Consider the following 14,682-nt stretch of genomic DNA (forward strand, 5'->3'; position numbering starts at 1 on the left):
AACATCAGACGTTTGTTTATACTGAAGGTAGTTCGGATAAGCGGTAGAAGATGAGTGAGTGAGTGAATTTAGAGGTCGCTAATGATTTTTTTACCGATTGGCCCTCATTTAAAGAGTGTCAAAAAATAAATAAATAAATAAATAAATAATGAAAACATCGCATACAGTATGTCCATTTCTCAGAACATTGATGTACTGGTAAAAAGGGTTACGGAAGGGAAATGATTAATAATCACAGTCTCCGGAGTCACCCAGATGAGGACGAGGTTCTTAAGACTCAAGGTTTGACTAAATTGTTTAGTTAAACAATTGTTTTGTGACAACGTTCGTTGATACACAAATCAAAGCACATTGATGTCAATGGACCTCAAGGAGATTCCTGGAGTTACTGTATGGATGCTCTTCTCTCAAATCTAGAACCAATAAAAGGTCTTTGGTTCGTCTCTCCAGTGGAACAAAAAATAGTGGAATACCCTTTAGGACTATTATGGATTATGAATCCTTTGGTTTTTGTCTTTCTACGTTCTAAGTGCTACAAAAGTAAGTACACCCCATTAACAATGCGGAATCTTGAGGAATCTTGGTAGATTTGTTTCTTTTTTTTCAGGGTAATGGGATCCATCCTTTATTCATCCCTTAGCAAACCAATTCTCTCTGTTCCATGCTGCGGTAGTTTCTCTGAAGCTTTGCAGATAATTGTTCATGACGGAGTGCTGGTTCTTCATATTCAGCTCACCGCTCCCAAATGCCAGAGTATAAATGATGCGTCAGCGCCAAAAAGAAGTAATATGTCTCTGTTTGACCTCCGTGATCCTGACTTTGCTGCGTCTGCTCTGGGTCCGTCAGAAAGATCGCAGATGTCTTTCTTCTTACGAGAATTCATATCGTACAAATCTCAAGCCGCATGCCTCCGCCCTGCTCTGCTGTTGATTCGTTTCCCGTAACAGTGTGTCCTGTCGTGTTTTATTCCTTATGTCAAACCTCAAGCGCCTATAGGGAAGAGTTTAATTTCCAGTTGTGTCTCATTTATGATGGATGCGCATCCTTGATGATGGCGCTTTAGAGCAGGTGGGTTTATTCTATTATCGATGTGTCTGATTTATGAAATTACCGTATGGATGCGTGTGAACGAGCAATCGGATTACCTCGTGCTTTCCGACACGTTCCGGAGTCGAACACCGGTTTCTGAAAGTGTTGCCGCTCTCCTGCATGTAATGAGGCTCGTTATGCCACGATGCATTTGGGGAAACGGAGGCCTGATTTGTTCTTATTGCATATTTCAGCTGTGGCATGCCGTCCCGCAGGCATCGCTTTCCGTCAATTACGCCAAGGAAATGACTGGTTTGATTGTATCAGGAACGGCACGGATCCAGCACCAGGGTGTTGCATGCTGGGAAGGAGAGCGGAGAGGCTGAGCGACTGAGAGCTGAGAGCGGAGCAGTGTTCCGTTACTCGTTCCCCCAGTGGACAAGGCCGCTCCAATTCATTCCCCCCTGCAGCCTGATAGAACAGCGAGGCAGTCCAAGAATATCATGTGAAATTTTATCACGGTGTGACAATACATTTGATTAGCGTGACATTGATTAAAACCACCTACCCTTCATATTTCCATGACTTTGCAAAAAGCTCAAAGCACCGACTCAGCAGGTTGTACTTCTGTCGCAGCCAGAAAGTGAGCGGCTTCAACGTGAGAACGTCACGCAGTGTCCTTTCCCACTAACAGTCACTGTCCTGAGCCCGTAAGAATAATTTTTGTGGTTGATTTGATTGTGGTTGAGAGACACCGTGTTGATTTATCTCTATGTCTCAGCATCCCAGATCCCAGTGGTGTTCCTGGATATGAGGAGTGTTCGCTCTTCAACTAGCTTTCACCATTCTCTACCTTTCTCCTTCATCCAATCCGTCGTAGTCCAGATCATTCAGCTCCACTGCATCAGTTTATGAAATACAACTGGACCTGGTTAAAAGCTGGCCTGAGCGAGCCCATCCAGACAAACCCCAACTTGACCGAACTGCCGTCTTCCTGCAAAGCGAGAGCTTTAATTCTACAAATTCTTGAGAGTCATCCAACGAAATCACTCATTGGCAATTTTTCATAACTGAGCATTTCTTAAGTTCTGACCGACCGAGAGGCTCCGCTGGAAGACGCCCACGGGTCAAGACTCGGACACGCAGCTCAGAGATTTGCGGATCTGGAACACGACAAGGATCCTGGTCAAAATGCCACCATGATTAAGAGTAATGCTGGAGTGCTGGCAAGCCCTGAAACCACCATGGATGCTGCTAGTACAACTGTGCTTTGTTTAGAAGAGTGGACAGAGAGAATGACTTCCATGGGGTCGGGATTATTGAATTATTATTTTGTCTGGGATCAGAAATTCTCCTCTCTTTTTTTTGCAATAAAGTTAAACTCCAAGGTTTTTAAAAAGTAACACAACCCGAGTGACAGCAGACCGATTGAAGCAGAGTCGAGAAAACCGTGCAGAGATTTAGCAACTTGATATGCAACATATAAAAAAAAAACACTTCTGTATGTGCCCTTATAGCAAATTTATCATTTATAGTAACGTCTAATAAAGTTTTTTTTATTTTATTTTCTGTAAACTATAGTGGAGCATCTAACTTGCAGATAAAATACATTTATTATAGCTCTTTCTATAGAAAAGCCTTTTTTTATTGTCATCTAATGTCAGAGGTCAGAGCTGCCCGTCCAATCAGAATCAAGAAATTAACACCTTACTTTATACAGTAGGTGTGTCCCAAAATGCATAGTTAAAGTATTGAGTATTGTGTTCATACTAAAATTTAATTTAAAAATGTTAGACACTTCACATTCTCAACACTTGCAGATTAATTTACGTACCGGAAAAGGGGCGGAGCTACCGCATGTGAGAACATTTAATGAGAACATTTTTAAGATGGCTGACAAGACCCCGATTAAATTATATGCAATTTATCTTCCAAAAAAAAATCTTTTTAATTCTAAGTGTTAATAAAAAAGGTTTTGATATGAAGTAGTCTCAACATTTGAGACGATAGTATCCTAAATTTTACTAGATGCTGATGCACATAGTGGAAAATGTAATCGTAAAACTATAGTACACGATTTAAGACTTTTTAAATCTTGCTCTTACAATTTGTTCTTTATGCTTCTATCTCAATTCCCTGTGTTTAAAATGAGATATATGGTCATCTCGGAAGGAAGTAGCAGGGATTTAAGCTATTTCAAATTTCAGTATGTAATTTTATCTTGTTAAAACATGGCCAAGTTTGGCTACATAAATAACTTTGGGTTTCCCGAATAATTCCTGATGTTAAATCTTTCTATAAAAGAGACAAAAGTCTGGACTGCCTTAAGATCCCCATGGAAGCCTTTTTGGCTCTAATGTTCTTAATATATCAGGAAAAGATTCAAACCAGATTCAAGCCTGCTATATGTTGTGGCCTGACTCATGTCCATGTCATATTTCTATAGTGGCAATTTTACTACTTAGTGGTTTAGAAGAAAAAGAAGCAGAATTTACAGCCTTACTGCCGAGTCATTTTTCAACTAAATACTCATTATTTAAATGCCTAGATTTTTCCATGAAGCTTAATATTGACTGATGAAGTACAGCACTGTTACCCAAATTATAGCTTAAAAGTAATTTAGTAACAAAACAAAAAAAATGCAGTATCATGCCTTGAGCAGGAATGCTAGTTATTTATGTTTTTGCTAGATCGTTGCTAAGCACCCCTTCCCCCAAAAAAAATCTTGCAATGATGTGACTTTCAGGAGGATTTATAAAAGGTTATTGAGGTGTTTACCAAGCGCAGGATGTCAATAAGCCCTGGATATAGCCGTCTTAGCCTCGGGTCAAGAAGCATTTAACAAACTACTAATCTCAGTGTGTGATGAAGAAAGATTTATGTACATTAATTTAAGAAAAAAGAAACACATGGGTTTGTAGATATATTAGACAGTCGGCTAGCTAGGAATACCTTATGCTAGCTAATGCTAAGCTAGCACATCAAGTGGCTTTAAATATACTACTGTATGTAAATATTAGTAGGATTAGTAGGATGTCAGCTAGAAGTGTAGCTCAAGTCAAGAAGCTAGCATTTAACTTACTTTCTGATCTCACTGGGTGATGAAGAACAATAACTGTATATTATTGATAACTGTATTAAAAAAATAAGATATTGGTTTATAGATTAGACATATTAGACAATCAGGTAGCTAGGAATACGTTATGCTAGCTAATTAAGGCTAAGTTAAAGCAGTAGGCAGCTTTAAATGAACTACTTACGAACAGGGTGTTCATTAGCAATCTTAAGCTAGCTGCTTTACAAGCTAGCACTCAGGTCAACTAGCATATGTCAGGATGACATTCTGTAATAACCAACAAAAAATAACTATATATTAGGATTGTGTATTGTTTATCTTTCTGGGTTATAAAAAATCTGCAGTACATGCCACCTGTTCCTTATTCATTTCTGCCCTGAGATGTGGGTTATAAAACTTCCATGCCCTGAGGTTTAGGTAATAAAACTCCCATGAGCATGATGCATAATGTTTATTAGTGTTTCGTAAAATGGTGATGAAATGCATTGTTATTATGTATGTTAGCACCTTTTTAACCCCTTTGCCTGCCATTTTTACGATCTAATACCACGACGCAACGTTGCAATCACACCACAGCATTTGAACACCGTCACAATTGAAAATATACAAACAGCAATTGTGTAATTTATTTTGCTTTGCAGTCTCTGTCGCACCACACCTCCCTTTTATTCTCTTCATCACCTGGTGGGAGGTCACCAGAACTGTGCAGCATCTGCTCCCGATGTCCGCATGCCCTCTGAGCTGATGCCCGCTGTGTGCGATAATGATGAGGTCTGCATGTGGGGGGAGAACAAGGGGTGCCACGGCACTGGGGTCACATCTGGGGGGTGGCGCAGAAGGGAAATGGAGGTGGCAAGAGGTGCACAGGTGTTAGAGGATCAGTGCCAAGTTGTCTGCATGCATTCAGAGCATTATTGGTAACATTCGTGTCTTTTTTTTTTAATGGGTAATGTGTTTGGAGTTGGCAAATTGTTGAGAGGGCAAAGAGTTTGACAAAAGTCATGGCAAAATTCCGAATGATGCAGGTTGTAAGTCTGGATTGGAACGCTGTGATTTCTGTGGTAAGACTTAATTCTAACCATTACAAGACACCACAAAGCATTTATAGACTTTCATGAAGCAGGTAATGGACTGAGTCTCTAATGATGCTAATCTATCTTTTTGCATGTCGTTAATTGTATTAATAGACCCCAAATGAAATGTATTTGAAATTGAGGCTGGACTATAGATGGCTTGAGAGCATATAGATTTCCGACATGTCTGGAATAATGTAGCGGATAAAAGTGCTCAAAAAATCGGTAACCTACGGAGGACAAAGATGCCCAAAAACATTTGTTTAATATGGTAGGTGAAAGTGCTAAAAACAGAACAATATGGGGGATGAATATGCTCAGGATTTGTACAATACGGAGGAAAAAGTGTGAACAAACAGCATAATATGTGGATCAAAGATGATCACAAACTCATACATGGTCATAAGTATGTTAGTGAAAAGTGCTTGTGTGTATGTGTGTTTAATATGGAAAACAAAAAGCTAAAAATAGTATAATATGAGTATAATATGGGGAATAAAGATGCTGAAAAAGATATTTTTAAGATGTAAGATGAAAGTGTTAAAACATATATAACATATTGGAAAAAATGTAGAAATATGCGTAAAATATGGGGGAAGAAATATATTTATAATATGGATGACAAAGGTGGTCAAAATGTGTATAATTTGGAGGACAAGGTACTCAATATGTATAATATTGTGTCCAAAAATGATAATAATGTATATGGCTAAGTGCTAATAATTTTAGAATGCTAAAAATAATATGGCTGAATTAAGAAAATAAGAAAATATTATATGGATGACAAAGATGCTCAAAAATTATATCTATGATATGGTACCTAAAAGTGCTCAAAAATATTCAATCTGATATTTTCAAATGATATTTTATAATAATATTGTGATTATTAGTCATGAGTATCTAATTCAAGTAAAATGAAAATCTTTATAGAGATACAACCATAAACACTTGATACTGTATATTGTTGGCTAGATAGTTAAATTACATGTATTACTATAAAATGTTCTATTATTATTTGTAGTAAATGATCTTTACAAATCCTCAATACAAAGCTTAAAGACAACGTGATTATAATTTACTGACTAATGTTACAACTACACTGGAAAAACACCTCCACTTGAACATTCACATAGCAACACTAGCCAAAAGAAAAGCAAGGATGATGTCAAAACTGTGAAATACACCAGGGAAGAGATTCGTTTGAAAGTGATACCACCAGCTCAGGCCTCTTTCAGCTGTCCCAAAAGCCATTAGTTTTGTTTTGAGCTCAAACACAAAATATATTACATAAGAAAGATTCTCTCTCTCTCTCTCTCTCTCTCTCTCTCTCTCTCTCTCTCTCTCTCTCTCTCTCTCTCTCCCTCCCCTTCTCTCTTGTCCAAACAGTGACTGGATTGCGGGTTACAGTGTTGTGTATACATGATCCAGATGACAACATGTCTATAGAACGTGTTTTTAACCTAAACATTTAAAGCATGAGGACGTTAAAGTATCGTTTAAGCCCCAGTGGTCTGAATACAAATAGAAGTCTGAACTTCTGACTGATGAGACATTCACAAATGAGTCAGTTCTTTAGAGTCGACTCTTTTAGATGAATCTGGCGGATTCGCGTATACAGTATATGAAACATTTTAGATAGATAGATAGATAGATAGGTAGACACATAGACAGATAGATAGATAGATAGATAGATAGATAGATAGATTTATTGTTATAAGTTATAGCAGCGTAACACTAAAATTTAAATAATAAAATCAGGACTACTGTATATATATATATATATATATAATAAATTTAAAAAAGAATAAGAAAAAGGGGGGGAAAGGTTTATAGGTATAAATAAAAATGACATTTATTTTTACAAATATATTATAAAATACTTTTTTAAAATAAATGTATTTTTTTTTCATTACTCCTGATATATAATTAAACGAAAATGCTTTCATGGATATTAAAAAAAATAATTATAAAATATAAAAATTATAAATAAAACTTATACAAGTAATTGTTATTATTTACTTATTTGTTTATTTTAAATGTTATTTTTGTATTTGTTTGTGGGATATTTGTTAAAAATATTAATTATAATGTTTTCACAATCACTTGACATATTTTTGTAAGGATATATAATTTAAAAATCATTTATTTAATCATTTTTAATAGTTGTTTGAACTAGAAAAACTACTATTTCAGATTAATTACTTTATTAATGACTTAATTAGTTGGTTTACTTTGTGAATTCATTTTTTTATTCTTCACATATTCTTTTTTTTTTTTTGGCATTGAACTTTGGGTTCCATTGTATCATATGAAAGTTGAATTATTTATTTGATTTATTTTTGTTTTCACTGATGAACATCTGTTTGCCTCAGTGTGTATAAGGCAGCGTGACAGCGAGACGGTGCTGCTGCTTGTTGGAGATTTACGCTGTATGTCGTCGGTGTGTTCGGGGAGGCGATCAGTTATCAGAATAAATGGAAATAAATCTTCTTAATGAAGCACAGACGCAGCAGCACAATAACGTTCCTTCGGCGATGCTTACTGTGTGCGAGGGCACATTTGTGTTGCACTGCTGATGAAATATTTCAATTGATTCTATTAAATGTAATGCAACTCTCTTAATTGTAAGACAGAGAAAGAGTTCATCAGATCAAATTTAGCCATGGTTAAGCAAAGAAGAACAATCACAGGTCAAAAACTGACAAAATTTGAAGATAACAATGGATGTGAGTCGTTTGGACAGAAAGAGTTGACTCAGGCAAATAATCCAACTGACTGAAATTGAACTGGAACTCACTAGAACTACATAAGAGACACACGATTTTAACTGTGACGTCTGTGATTTATTATTTTTTTTGTCTGTTTTTGTTTGATTCCTTGTTTTTTTTGTCAGCTATACAGCATTCAACATTCCTATCCAGCTACTGTGTCATTCATCCAATCAGACGATTCAATTGAGACCATGCCATGATTTGCTGGTTGTTATTCTGTAACTTTCTATATGCTTTTTTTCTAAACATTATTTTGTGCATCAATTGTGAAAGTAAAAAAGAAAAAACATTACCTTTGGTCGATTATTATTATTTTGAATGTCAGTAACTGCCACATCTGAAAATTTCTCTTTGCGCCGATTTCTAATTGGTTTCTGTAGAAACACTTAGACACACAGCAGGACAATCCATCATGGAGAAACATTATACTCTGAGCTCCTCACTCTACCTAAATGAACCTACAGGTACAGTACGCACTGAATAATTCATTCGCAAATAGAGTAGCTGTAGTTATAAAAGCATCTGATAGGGTTGTAAATAATGAAATATTGATCATTTCTGTTTTATTCCAGAACAAAAGCTTTTGAAGGACACTCCAGATGAAAGAAGGAAAAATTCATTTATTAGCAAAAAACGTCACATGGAAACTCCTTCGTGGGTAAAAGCAGGAAAAATGAAACGTCCTCATTGACGTGTCACAGTAAGAATTCGCTAGCTGATTTGATCCTTAATCATTCGTTGTGTCAGATGACACCCAATGATATTATCATGTAGACAAAATGTTTTCTGTCTAGTTTCACTGAAGCACCATAAATACATAGACTAATAGAAATTCTGTGACGCCGTAAATCCGTACTGGAAATAGAAATCATGTAAATCGCGTACAGAGTTTGCTTTAGCTCCTAAATACCGTTTGCTAAAATCAATTATCCTATATAAGGTCTTTATTAAACTATATAAGGTCTTTATCTCCATAATATTTTATTATCACATTTCTCCTGTATCCTGTACTCTAATATGTTCGCTATTACATCCTTAAGATAAAGGAATTTGTGAGTCAGTCTTATTTAAATAGAAAGTGAACACACACACACAAAAAAAATCACATTTTTCTTAACAAAACATGATTTAGTTGATTTAATTAAAACACAACACTAATGACTAGATTGTCTGATGTAGAGTGAGCGTGATCGATTTGTTTAGTATTAACTGAAACTTTGTGAAATCTCACCAGGAGGTCGGTGTGGTTAGGAACACTCACTCACTCACTCATTTTCTACCGCTTATCCGAACTACCTCGGGTCACGGGGAGCCTGTGCCTATCTCAGGCGTCATCGGGCATCAAGGCAGGATACACCCTGGACGGCGTACCAACCCATCACAGGGCACACACACACTCTCATTCACTCACGCAATCACACACTATGGACAATTTTCCAGAGATGCCAATCAACCTACCATGCATGTCTTTGGACGGGGGGAGGAAACCGGAGTACCCGGAGGAAACCCCGAGGCACGGGGAGAACATGCAAACTCCACACACACAAGGCGAGGTGGGAATCGAACCCCCAACGCTGGAGGTGTGAGGCGAACGTGCTATCCACTAAGCCACCGTGCCCCCTGGTTAGGAACAATAACTTTATAATTATAGAACTAACTTTAGGTAAATAAAACACTCGGGGTAGAATAGAGCATTGGGAACATGTCAAAGTTTTGGGTTTGATTTTATTCAGGGATGAAAATAAATCATAAAATCATGTCAGATGAAGGGAAACTAATTGCGTTAAAGGTACTCGGGTCAATAAAGTGGATACGATGAACACGTTTGATTTAAGTCAATTCAACAAGCGCAAAATAAACACGGAAATTAGATGATTTTTTTTTCTGTTTTCTGAAAAACTTAAGCTAAACATTCTTAGCGGAACCTCCGGTAAGTAGCGTTTGTCGGAACGCCAGTAGTGTGTGTGTGTGTGTTAACAGTGTATAGTTTTAATTTCAGTTAAACTCTGTGCAAGAATGTAAATATTTTCCAATATTTCACAGACAGTTTCCTAAGCTGTAGCCATGGCAAGCTAACTCAGACCATCTTTCCCCTAATACGTATTTCACATCAAACCGAACGGAGTAACAGTACTCCCTATTTCCCTTTATGGACTAATGATTTCCAGGTGCTGCAATTAAACCATGTACACAATAAGAAATGGCATTTGTTTTCCACCACTAATCTGCATCAGCGTTTTGGCTCAACAAATCGGACAAGAAGGAAAGACAGCGCCGTGTTGTTCTTGGCCAAGAGTCAGCGTCAAGTCTGCCACTCTTTACCCGACTCACGTCCAATCAGCTTTGATTTTTCCAGGAACACGCTGGAAAACGAAGATTTTAGATGAGAGGAAAATAGCTGGCTAAGATTCCGAACACATTTTCATAATTGGGCTTCGATAAACAGCACGTCAGCTTGAGTGCTCTCATAGATCCGTGCGATTCAATGAGACAAGACTGATTTTCTGTAGCTACACAACAATGCAGATTAATTCCTCATAAATAAAATAAAAATAATATTAAAAGTCCTAACTCCTTTGATAAAAATACGCTAACGATCGTTTGCACAAAACACTGACATGCAGTTGTAGGTTCTCATTACGCATCAACGAGGAACAAATTCACTATTCATGCTTCATAGGTCATTAAAGAACATGATAAGAAGAAAAAAATTCAATACAGGATGGAGAGGTCTTTAAAAATCAGCCCTGTTTCACATAGATATATGCTGTTTTATATGGACAAGGAGTCAATTAGAAGAGAAAAGTCCTTTGGAAGTTTTTTTAAAAATGTTTCTTCACTTTCTACAGTTTGATCTCACGGATTGCTGAAAGCCTTGGGATCGTATTGGCACCAAACCAAAGCAGAACAGAACAAAACAAGACAATAAGCAGAAGAATAACAAGCTTGGTGGTGGGGGGGTGGTGGGGATGTGGGGGTGTGTGTGGGTGTACAGTAGTTCTACATCAACAGAACAAAACAAAATAGTAAACCTCACTAAAAGCACAGACACAACAAACAAAAAAACAAATACAAAAAATGGAACAAATAGTACAACAAAGAAAAAACAAACACAACAAAAGGAACGATAAACAAAAAAGCAGACAAAATAAACAGAACAAATGCAACAGAACAACAACAAAAAAAAATCACAATAAAGAGCACACATCACAAACAGAACACTACACACCAAAACCAGAAGAATAATTACATTAAAGAAAAAAAAAAAAAAAAAAAAAACACAACAAGCATAACAACAAATGCATCAACAAACTCAAAAAATCTGACAAGGAAATGTAATTATTATTATTATTTTAGATTTTTTTTTTATAATAATAATAATAATAATAATAATAATAATAATAATAATAATTTTATGCCTCAACTACGAAACTATGAGTGGATTCATAAAATTCTATATAAAAACGTCTCTTTGCCAAAAAATTGCGAAACTTTAAATTTTAATCATATAATCATGCTTCTTATGTTTTTTTTTTTGTGTGTACATCTTTTATTACTCAGCCAACATGAGCTAGTTTAGTAGTAAACTGTAAACGAAAAAGATGCTAAGAAAATTGTAAGGTAAAAATCGAAAGTAGGGTAAATAATCGGTAGTTCTAGATTTGTTAAGAACAAGGAGACAGCAGGCTGCTCGTGTTACAAATAAGGATAAATAAATAATGTTCCAGTCAAAAAGTAAAACCAGACACTTCCACCAAGTCAAGTGTTTTTGTTTGTTTGTTTGTTTTCCTGGTGTTTTTTTTCCCTGGTGCTCAGTGTAGATGGTTATTTTATGTGGGACTTGGGAATAGTTTCTTTCCCACACAAAACCCGTCACCTTTTACCTTTTCAACAAACTCTCACACGCACATTCTTTCGGCTGCAAGACACTCTTAAGTCTCGCTTCAGTGAATATTTACAGCATAAAAAACAGCATGTCCCTCGACACAACACTAAATTTCTCACAGTTCCAACAAAATCTCCAAAGGAGCGCATCAAAGATGTAAAGCAGGCTGTCAGAAAACAGACAAGGAAAAAAAAAAACATTTGGGAATTTCTTAACTTTTTTGTACTGCATTATCAGTTGACCTTTTTTTAGAAAAATGCTTTTAAGATGTCATCTAAATGACAGTAACTAGCAACGAAAAGAACGATCCAGAATCCGAGAAACCTATTCAGTCTGGATATTATCTTGTCCTTGTGCTCGTTCTCAGTTGTTGCCTATTACCAATAACCTCCAGGTAACGCTAGCGGTTATTTATCGTTTTATGTCAGTTTTCTGTTCAGTGTGCGGATGCTAACTCTGATTTCTGTTTGTTTTGTTTTTTTACTTTAGTTTTGCTTTAGTGTAATATGTTTTTCATCACAAGTGCTTGATTTCTAATAAAAACCACACCCTCATGCTCATTTCCGTCCAGTTAATAAGCGACGTTAAGAATTAAGAAACTGAACTTTGGGTATGGGGTTTTCTTACTTCACTTATTTCAAACAAATTTAACCTTGCTTAAATTTTTTTGCCTCATTTTTTGTTTTTTTGTTAAAACGAGATTTTGTGCTTTACATTGATAAATTTTAACATTATCTACAACAGGTTTTATCCATCACCGATTTGTGTTTACATACAAATTTGAAGTTTTACATTTCCAGATTTTGGCAGACGCCTTTATCCAGAGCGACTTACATTATCTCATTTTTTTATACAACTGAGCAATTAAGGGTTAAGGGCCTTGCTCAGGGGCCCAACAGTGGCAGTTTGGTGGACATGGGATAGAACCCACAACCTTCTGATTAAACAGCTTAAACACTAGCCTAGTTTTCTGTATTACATTTACAGCCACGTAACCTTTATATTTTCTTTCCCACTTTCCACATTTTTTTCATTCATTGTATGTAATAAATGTAAATGTAAACATCTCTGACAAACAGAGCAGAAATGTCATAGAGACAAATTACACCATTTTTGCCTCTATGGCATTTCGGCTCTGTTTCAGAGATGTTACTCTCTCTCTCACTCATTTTCTACCGCTTATCCGAACTACCTCAGGTCATGGGGAGCCTGTGCCTATCTCAGGCGTCATCGGGCATCAAGGCAGGATACACCCTGGACGGAGTGCCAACCCATCGCAGGGCACACACACACATACTCTCATTTACTCACACACTACAGACACTACAGACAATTTTTCAGAGATACCAATCAACCTACCATGCATGTCTTTGGACCGGGGGAGGAAACCGGAGTACCCGGAGGAAACCCCCGAGGCACGGGGAGAACATGCAAACTCCACACACACAAGGCGGAGGCGGGAATCGAACCCCCAACCCTGGAGGTGTGAGGCGAACGTGCTAACCACTAAGCCACCGTGCCTCCTGAGTAAACATTTTTATTTTAAAATACACATACACATTAATCAGAAATTTCTAAAGTCACACAACCCCAAAAAAGTTGTTCTTTTTTTTTTCTTTCTCTCATGCCATCTTTTAATTAGAAGCCAAATCTTCTTACAGTGAAATGTTAAGGTTACAATAGGAAACACAATCCATTCAATCAGTTTCTGTTCTTCTTTATAAAGTAATGTTTTTGTTTCACTACGATTATGTCGTCTCGTTACCCAACATGATGAAATAAAAACCTTTCTCATGTCTGCTTTTTATAAACTTACTATAATGTACAGTAATGGCAGAAAACTTTAGTCAAAATTTAAAATTTTTACTTTTTTTTTTGAATTTTTGAGTATAATTTCCAGAATTCAGCCATAACGATATATGATGGGTTTTCCCAAGATACCCCCAACATACACACACACACATTTATCCTGTTCACACACTAGCTTTATTTTTTTACCTCACTATCAACTTTACACTGACTGGGAGTAAAGTAAGCGTCCTTGTTATCTAAACTATAAGAGATGTGTGTAGGTTGTGTATGATCTAGTGTGTTGGTTCTGTATTCTGATTCTGTAACTAACAATAAAACACATTCATGTATAGTGTGTGTATACACTCACACACCAAAGTGTGTAATCTCTGCTATTCCCATTAGCAAGTCGGTATGAAGTTAGCCTTCTTTGATTAAATAAATAGTTAAACAATAGAAGGCTTGAGGTCATGTAAAGCAGTGGTAGCAAAAATAAGCAGCTTTAAAAGAAGCGCTCGTTCTGTATATCGTCGCTGAATCCTCGTATCTCTAAAACCGTTGTTTTTCAGGAAATGAAAAAAACGCCGTACCTTATCTGCAGTGCACAGGGTTTAGTCCGCGTTGCAGTGGATTGTCTTGTGCTAAATTCCTGTGCTCAGACGAGCACCAGAACTAGCGGGGGTCAAGATTCTTTTTTTTGTGCCCAGTGTTTTGAAGACATTTACCTCAGAAGACGTGTTGATTCGTTGCGACTCTTCTTGAGGAGAAATATGCCGCGAATCTCTCCCACGGAGTGAGGAAGAGGTGGACAGTTGAAGTGTCCAATGGAGTTATGAGATTTGCACTCAAGCTATTTTCAAGGCTTTAGATTGGTTAATAACTTGTAAAAATAACAGACCCACGTGGGGACTGACCAATAGCATCGATATGTGAAAAAATATGAAATTGACAAAATTTGGACATACGAGGTTTCCGCCCGACAGCGACGATATGTTTCCAACCACATGCCTGCTGTTTGCATGGAGAGTTCGTGTACACTTTATTGCTGACGTCCAT

This window comes from Tachysurus vachellii, chromosome 12 (assembly GCF_030014155.1).
Source record: "Tachysurus vachellii isolate PV-2020 chromosome 12, HZAU_Pvac_v1, whole genome shotgun sequence".
Classification (NCBI taxonomy): domain Eukaryota; kingdom Metazoa; phylum Chordata; class Actinopteri; order Siluriformes; family Bagridae; genus Tachysurus; species Tachysurus vachellii.